This window comes from Lepus europaeus, chromosome 16 (assembly GCF_033115175.1).
Source record: "Lepus europaeus isolate LE1 chromosome 16, mLepTim1.pri, whole genome shotgun sequence".
Taxonomy (NCBI): domain Eukaryota; kingdom Metazoa; phylum Chordata; class Mammalia; order Lagomorpha; family Leporidae; genus Lepus; species Lepus europaeus.
Window position 1 is genome coordinate 81,841,636 of NC_084842.1, and position 7,805 is coordinate 81,849,440.

At 39.8% G+C, this 7,805-nt stretch overlaps 1 long non-coding RNA gene across 2 annotated transcripts in view; it reads left to right on the forward strand.

The window, feature by feature from the left end:
* Nucleotides 1-7,128, forward strand: part of LOC133775390 (uncharacterized) — a 245,719-nt gene extending 238,591 nt beyond the window's left edge. For both annotated transcript variants that reach the window (XR_009868240.1, XR_009868238.1), the window contains one exon: nucleotides 6,447-7,128. This is a non-coding gene — a long non-coding RNA (uncharacterized LOC133775390). The remainder of the gene's footprint in view (nucleotides 1-6,446) is intronic.
* Nucleotides 7,129-7,805: the final 677 nt, after the last annotated feature.

A 7,805-nucleotide genomic window follows, 5' to 3' on the forward strand; every position in this document is an offset into this window, starting at 1 on the left:
GAAGTGGATGTATTGGGTTGTTCTGGAGGTGAGGAGGGCAGGATTTGCTGTTTTAGTGTATGGTTGTATACTGTTACTTCCCATGACAGTGTGCACAGCATTGAGTGGTGGTACTGTAAGGGATTCAGTATTGGAGCCACAGAGGAAAGCCTGGCCTATCCCTCATATACCCACTGCTCAGCACATGCTGCTGCGAGTAGTAGGGTCCCATACAGTCACGGTCTTGGGATTTGAATGGGACCAGTAGCAGAGTGAGAACTGGGGAGCAGATGCCAAGGTACAGAAGATGGGAACCCTTTTAGGGGAGGCATGGGAAAATCACCTCTGTCTCAGAGATTAGGAAGGTGACAATTCATGGGCGGGGTGGACAAAGAACAGGATGGCATAGAACACTGCACACTTACCTCCACATTGCCCTCAGTTGTTCACTTGTTAAGTCCTTTACTAAAATATGATCACTGTGAAGGCAGGAGCTAAGGCACATTTACTTTTATCTGGCACAGTGTCTGGATCCGAGTGCTTGTTAACTGAATGGTGAAAAGATATTGCTTGAAGATTAGGGTGGCTTTTTTTTATTATTTCAGTAAGGATGGCAGGGATATGACTTGGAGTCAGGGATCCTGCCTTTTCTCACTTTCTTATCTTGATAATTATGTTACTGCTCCATATTTATCACTCTGCAGAACCTTCTCCAACAGAGATCTCTTTTTTGTCTCTGGCCTTGCATGATGCAGTTTGTATCGGCCAGAGAGAAGGCATAGACTTTGGAACAAAATGTGAATGTGCCTATTAACATTCTCCTAAAGAATGCGGCGAGCCTTAGGAATCAGCTTGGAGGTTCAGCAGGGCCGCTGGTCAGCACATTCTTCGAGCTCGTGGAAAAGGGCAAACACAGAATATTTACAGCCACAGAGAAATGGCCTCATAAAAATGCATAAGGGTGTGTGCACAGAGTGATGACTTGGATGAGAAAAGCAATGTTTACATACTGCTACACTGAAAATATTCACACCTCATCAAATTGTCAGTCTTGTTTGCTGGCAACAATGGGAATTTTCCCCCCATAAGGTGGTAATAGCTCTCGGCAGAGCATTGCACATTATGTCTCATTAATCCTTCCCAGATCCCAGCGAGGTGGGTGGTGAGGGTGAAGGTTCCTGCTGTTTCAGAAGAGAATAGAATGAGATTAGGTTTCCTCCTCTCTGCTTTCACTGTGCATAGATGTGATAGAACACAAAGTATTTGCCATCTCATGTCTGAAGCTCATACTTCCAAAGGCCATCTGGTCTACCACCCCTAAACTGGAACTCCAGAGGAGGGGTGTCAGTGTGAAAAGGCTGCGCAGCTGCTCAGTGGAAAATCCAGCCCCAACTCACTAATTTCCTACCTAGAGAAAGACAGGATGAGCAAAAGCACAAACCTGGGCAGATGCCTAGATTAGAGGTTGAGCATTTTATGTTTAACAGTTTTTGTGATCACAATGACACACTTGTAAGGTTGTTTTTAACAACATTATTATTATTTATAATACAGTTTCCCTGATGAGAATTATAAAGATCAAGCATGAAGCTTCCAGGACTCAAATCCAAGTTTATTTGGTTCCAAAGCTGATGTGGATGAGTTGTCACAGTGTTCTCTGTGTTGTCCCCACTGACGACGCTGACAGAGTAAAGTATCAATCATGTTTCCTTCCCAACGTGATCTGGCAGAGGAACGAGGGCTTTGGAGACAGACAGACTTGGGTTCGAAAGCCGGTTTCCTCTTTGCTAGGGGGGTGCCCTTTGGTTAGTCATGAAGTATGCCTGAGTCCCAGTTTTGTCATCTAGCAAAGAAAAGAAAGCACACCATGGCAGCGTGGGTGTGAAAATGAAGTGAAAGTATAGAGAAGAGGACCCTTACAGCAAAGGATTACTGCATACTTGCAGGTTCCCTCTGCTCCTTCTTCCAACAGCAGCCTTGAGTGTTTTTTCATAACTTTCTTAGGAATCCTCTCCACCCACTGCTGCCACCCCATTTCTGCATTGTTTTGGCTTCTCACCTTGAGCCATTTTATTTGTTGTGTTCAAGATGATAGCATTCTTCCTGTTAATTTTCTCTAATACCATCTTTGACTTGCAGAGGGCGCTCTCTAGCCTTGTCCCAGAAGGTCACCACATCAGATTCAAGCTTTTTGGCAGCAGGAAGCACATCCCCAGTGCACTGACCACTGAATATGTATCAAGCATCTAGATGTTGCATGGGATCCTGAGAAATCAAGGCGTGGTAAACTCAAGGGTGTCAATAGGGCCACTTCTGTACCTATGAAATCTTGGGACCGTACTTAGCCTTTATTGTACTTGAATCTCCTCTATATCATGGGCATAAAGATGAAAGGGTTTGATATGAATTAATGATCTAAATCATATGAAGTATTTAATCAGTGCCTGGCACAAACAATGACTTGATAAGTGCTGGTAATTAATATCGTTAACCAATATCGTTAACTTAGAAAAAAGAACTCATTTGTTAGTCATCTCCAATACCAAGTGGTACATAATTAATTCAAAAATGTCTATTTTCAAAAAAAGTCTACTTGCATTTTATACTCAGTATTAAGTTAGATATTAATTATAAGTATGCTTCAAATTCATATTATATTTTAATAAGATACATACATTATCTAAAGTAATACTGATCCACATACCATCATCCTATATTTTTGCTGCTCACCATATACTTCTCTCATTGTCTACCCTTCCTTCTCCTTCCAGAAGGAACCACAGCTGTAAACTTTTTATTGAAACTTCCCCTGTTTTTCTTTGTAGTTATGCCATTTGCATTTCTCTATAATAATTTTTTGGTTCTGAATGCTTTTGACATTTATAGTAATGGAATCTGCTTGTTATCAATCCCCCAGTCTTTGCTTTATTTGTTCAACATTGTATTCTGAGATGCAAGCATGATGTTTGTTATAATTTATTCTAGTACTTTGTTACTAGTGAATAGAGAGGTGAAGTTCACTTATCCATTGAACTTCTAATGGGTGTTTTAGTTATTTCTTTTAAAAATTTCCTCTGTTATTATCAGTTCTTTTATCAACATTATTATATAAACTCATGGTGTACATGGGGCAGATTCCTTGCAGAATAACTAACTGGAATGGAAAATGATGAGTCACGGGATTTGAATATTTTCAAGCTTACTTGATAATGCCTTTGCCTTGTTTTACAAAGTAGCATTACCCATTTGCAATCCTATCTGTGGTACACATCCCTCAGTTTTATATTTGGCAATCTGTTGGATGAAAATAATATTCCCTTGTGGATTTCATTTGCATTTCTTTGGATGGCTAATGAGATGAAGAGTATTTTGAAATGCTTATTGGTCATTAGGGTTTCTATTCTTGTGAGTTGCTTCTTCAAAGTTGTCCATTTTTTTCCTATAGGTTATCTTTGATTTATTGTTTAAGTTCTGCATATAGTCTGGATACTAATTTTGTTGTTACATATTCTTACCACCTTTCACTTCTTGGATGGTCAATTTCTGTATGATGTCTTTGGAGAAAGGCATGTTCTCCATACAATGGAGTTCTTTCCACTTTTTGTCTAAAACCAAAGCCTTCCCTACCCAGATGTCACAAAGACCTTCTGTTATTCTCCTATATTATGTTCTGAAATATTTATAGATTTCTTTTTATATTTCAATATTTAATCCACATGGAATTGGTTTTGTGTATGGTGTGAGATAGGGGTCAAATTTCATTTTGGTGTGTATAAGTGACCCGTTGCTCTATGATCATTTATTGAATAGTTCATCTTTTGCCACTGATCTGCAATGGTGGTTGTGATAAATCTACTTTCCATATGTTTGGGTATGTTTTGGGTTCATTCTTTTCTTCTTAGATTTGTTTGTTTCTGTACACAAATACCAGGCTGCTTTAACTATGATCACCTTACAATTATGCCTGGTATTTTGAAAGAAATTGTTCTTCTTCAGAAGTGTTTTGGCTACCTTAGAGCCTTGCTGTTCCAAATAAAATATTTGAGTAAGCTTGTCAAGTGCTTCAAAAAATATCTGCTAAAACTTTCATAGAATTACATTGACTCTACAGATTTACAGGTCAATTTGAAACAAACGATGGCATAGATATTGAGTCTTCCTCTCCATGAATTTAACGCATCACTCCTTTAGTTTTGTTCTTCTTTAATATTTTTGAATAAAGTTTTGATATTTTTCATAAAGCTCCTTCCCCTTTGTTAGATTTATGTCTAGAAACCTGATTTTTTTTTTGACAAGCAGAGTTAGAGAGAGAGAGAGAGAGAGAGAGAGAGAGAGAGAGAAAGGTCTTCCTTTTTCTGTTGGTTCACCCCTCAAATGGCCGCTATGGATAGCCCGCTGCAGCTGGCTCACTGTGCCAATCCAAAGCCAGGAGCCAGGTGCTTCTCCTGGTCTCCCATGCGGGTGCAGGGCCCAAGCACTTGGGCCATCCTCCACTGCACTCCTGGGCCACAGCAGAGAGCTGGACTGAAAGAGGGGCAACTGGGACAGCAACTGGCGCCCCGACCGGGACTAGAACCCGGTGTGCCAGCACCGCAGGCGGAGGATTAGCCAAGTGAGCAGTGGCACTGGCCGAAACTTGATGTTTTTGTCATTAGATATTGTTTCTCTTTTTAAATACATTTCTTGTGTTTTTTATTAATTTATATCAAGAATCCCTGATTCTATGTCTATTGAGTCTCATGACTTATCTGTAGAATTATATTTTTTTCTGCATAGAAAATCATATCATCCATGAATAATGAGAATCTTATTCCTTCAAATTTTAAAAACTTGTAACTTGGGTTCTTTTCCTTGAGTAACTACGCCACTAGGACCTCCAATATCATTGAATGGAAGAGGGAGTCATAAAGTTGTATTTTCTTATTCCTGACCTGATTAATCATTTGTGGCCTTATTTGAAGCTGAATTTCTCCAGACAAGATTTGTTTTGCCAATCTGGGAATCCTTTAATCCAAATTTCTAGCCAGGGGTTTGAGGCCACCCAGTTACTGAGATTTGGAATAACAAACCAGACTGGGTGCCAACATGTGGTTAAGATTTTCAGAGAACTTTTTGGCCTTTCACACAGTGTAGAGATTTGAGATAGGCTTATATTCTTATAATTGCTTTCAGGGTGGATTTGTTTTATATTCACCCTTAAATTGAAATTGTAGCCTATGGGGTCCCAGCTTTTTACATGTGGGGAATCTGTCAGATTCCCTACTTTGCAAAGTGTTGGGGCTGTCTCCTTGTTAAGTAGGGCTCAGGACCACTGGGATTCGGTGAACACTTCCTACATGAGAGCTGACTTCAGTGATCTGATTGACTTTTTGATATCTTTTGCACTTAAGTTTTGACTTTTACATGTTCTGTGTAAGCCCATCGATGTACTGAAGCTGTTTTCCTCCTATATTTTACTCAATACTTTCAGTATTCCTCAACGTTAAGGTATCTTGTTTGTCACATTTCTAGATTCAGTCCCAAAGTGCCTTTTACGCTTTCCAGCTACGGGTGTTGGACATGCAACACCCATATCATCGTCCTCTTGGAGTTCGTGGATATGCAACACAAAACATCATTGTCCTCTTGGTCATGGTGAAGTTGGAGATAGATATAAGCGGTAAGGGCACTGAAATATGAAATCAATGAGAGGAGTTTGGTGTAGCAGTTGAGATGCCACTTGGGATGCCTGCATGCCAGATTGGAGTGCCTGGCCTTGAGTCCCATCTCTGCTCCTAATTATAGCTTTCTCTTGTTGTACACCCTTGGAGGCAGCAGGTGACTGCCCATTACTTGGGTCCTTGTCATCCGTGTGGGAGATCCAGATTGAGTTCCCAGCTCCTGGTCTCAGCTGTTGCAGGCATTTGAGAAATGAAGCAGATGGAAGCTCTCTGTCTGTTGGCCTTGCTCTTTCTTTATATTACTGCATTTCAAACAAATAAAATAAATAAATTGATCTTCAAAAATACAGAATCATATGTACTGTCACACAATTAGCCAAGGAAGGGACATTGCAGATGTACATGTAGGACATTCAGGAAAGAAGGAGACACACTGGTGGATGCCCTAAGGTAAGAGGAAGTGTCTGTGGTATTAGAGGATCTCTGTGTTTGTTATAAACATCATTTATTGATCTTCTATTCTAGGATATAAGATGAACATATTTATCATTAATAGATAAGGGAATGAATCTTGCAGAGATTGTTGACTTGTTTACAGTGCTATGGCTAGCAATCTAAAATTCTGCTGTTTTGCTTGTAAGACTAGTACAGTTTCCACTCCTAACACTTTCAAGTCTTGAAATAGATGACATTGGACCTTTCTTGTGTGTTCTCATAGCTCCTAATTCCATACCCAGCTACAGAAGGTACATAACTGATGTTCATCCATTGCTCAACTAATTTTACTTTCTCGTTTTCCTCTGTCAGAAAACCGTCAGAGACGAGGAACTGCTCTGAGTGATAGGCCCTATCACAGCTGACAGTGAGCCCTCACCAGGGCTGGAAGTAACAAATGAGGAGAAAGCCACTGGAATTGCATCTTAGGGGATTGGATAAAGGAGGCTGAGCACTCCCACTTCACTGGTCTAACAAGTTTCTACCAAATGTACAATTTTCGTCCATATTTTTCAACCACAATTTAAAGATGATTTGTGCAACTTGGGCAACTGGCATTTAACCAAAGCTTTAAACTTTAGTGGCCTGTTAGTTTCTCTGATTGAGACTTGGTGTGTTGAGTGGCATATGTGTGAATGCAAACATAGCATAGAATTTGTTCACATAAGGAACTTAGGAAGAAGAATCTGGTAAGTAGGCAAGGGCAAAGAATGTTTCATTAACTATATATGCATTCAAACACACAGTTTGAACTTACATTTCTTGACCTCTCTTTGCATTAATTCTCTCTCATGAAAACAGGGCATATAGTAGTATTTAAAACATTAAACTCCTGTAAGGATGAAATGAATCAATACTTTAAAAGAGTTTTCAAGAGTGTTTTATATGGAACAATCACTCAATAGATGCAGATGAAACTAATATCCATATGAACAATGTTTGCTGTTAGATTGTTTATTATTTGGGGTGCTGTTGAACTTATCATTATGGGATTATGGGGAGGAAGACTAGACTTCTCTTTTTTGGTTCTTCCAGAACATCTATGTTTTCCCACATTTTTATGTTGACCCTAGAGTATCATATAAGAAAGGATGAAGCTTGTCACTTTCCCTACATCTCTTCTAAACTTTTATAGTTCCTAAAATGCTGCTACCATTTGAGAGTATTTATTTTATTTTTAGAGCTCTACATTAAACATGGGGCTGGTTGAGGTAGTTGACAAAGCAATAAAATAGGAATTTAAAATCAAAAGACTTGGAATGAGGTGTTGCTACGTGATCGTCTCCCAGTGTGGCCTTAGACAAGTGTCTGCTAGGACTCGTTGATGTCTACTTCTTCTCTCCTTGTGGGGAAACACAGCCAAATGGGGACTTGCTCTTGAACATTGACTGTGAGTAGAAGGGACACTTGTTACTTCTGGGCTGAACCATTTGCCAGTGTGAGATCTTTCACTGTCACCTCCTGTCAAAGTTCTTGAGGAGGTCTCATGTGGGGAGCTACCCCCACAATATAGCACTGTCATATGGAATTTTCCATACCTAGCCCTAACCTTGGGTTAAGGCGACCTGTTTATGCCAAGACTTGCCTGAGATATGAAGGTGTTCTAGACCTCTAACTGCATAACAGGATGTTATTGATGTTATCGGTTGTTTGAATTTTATGTAACCTTTT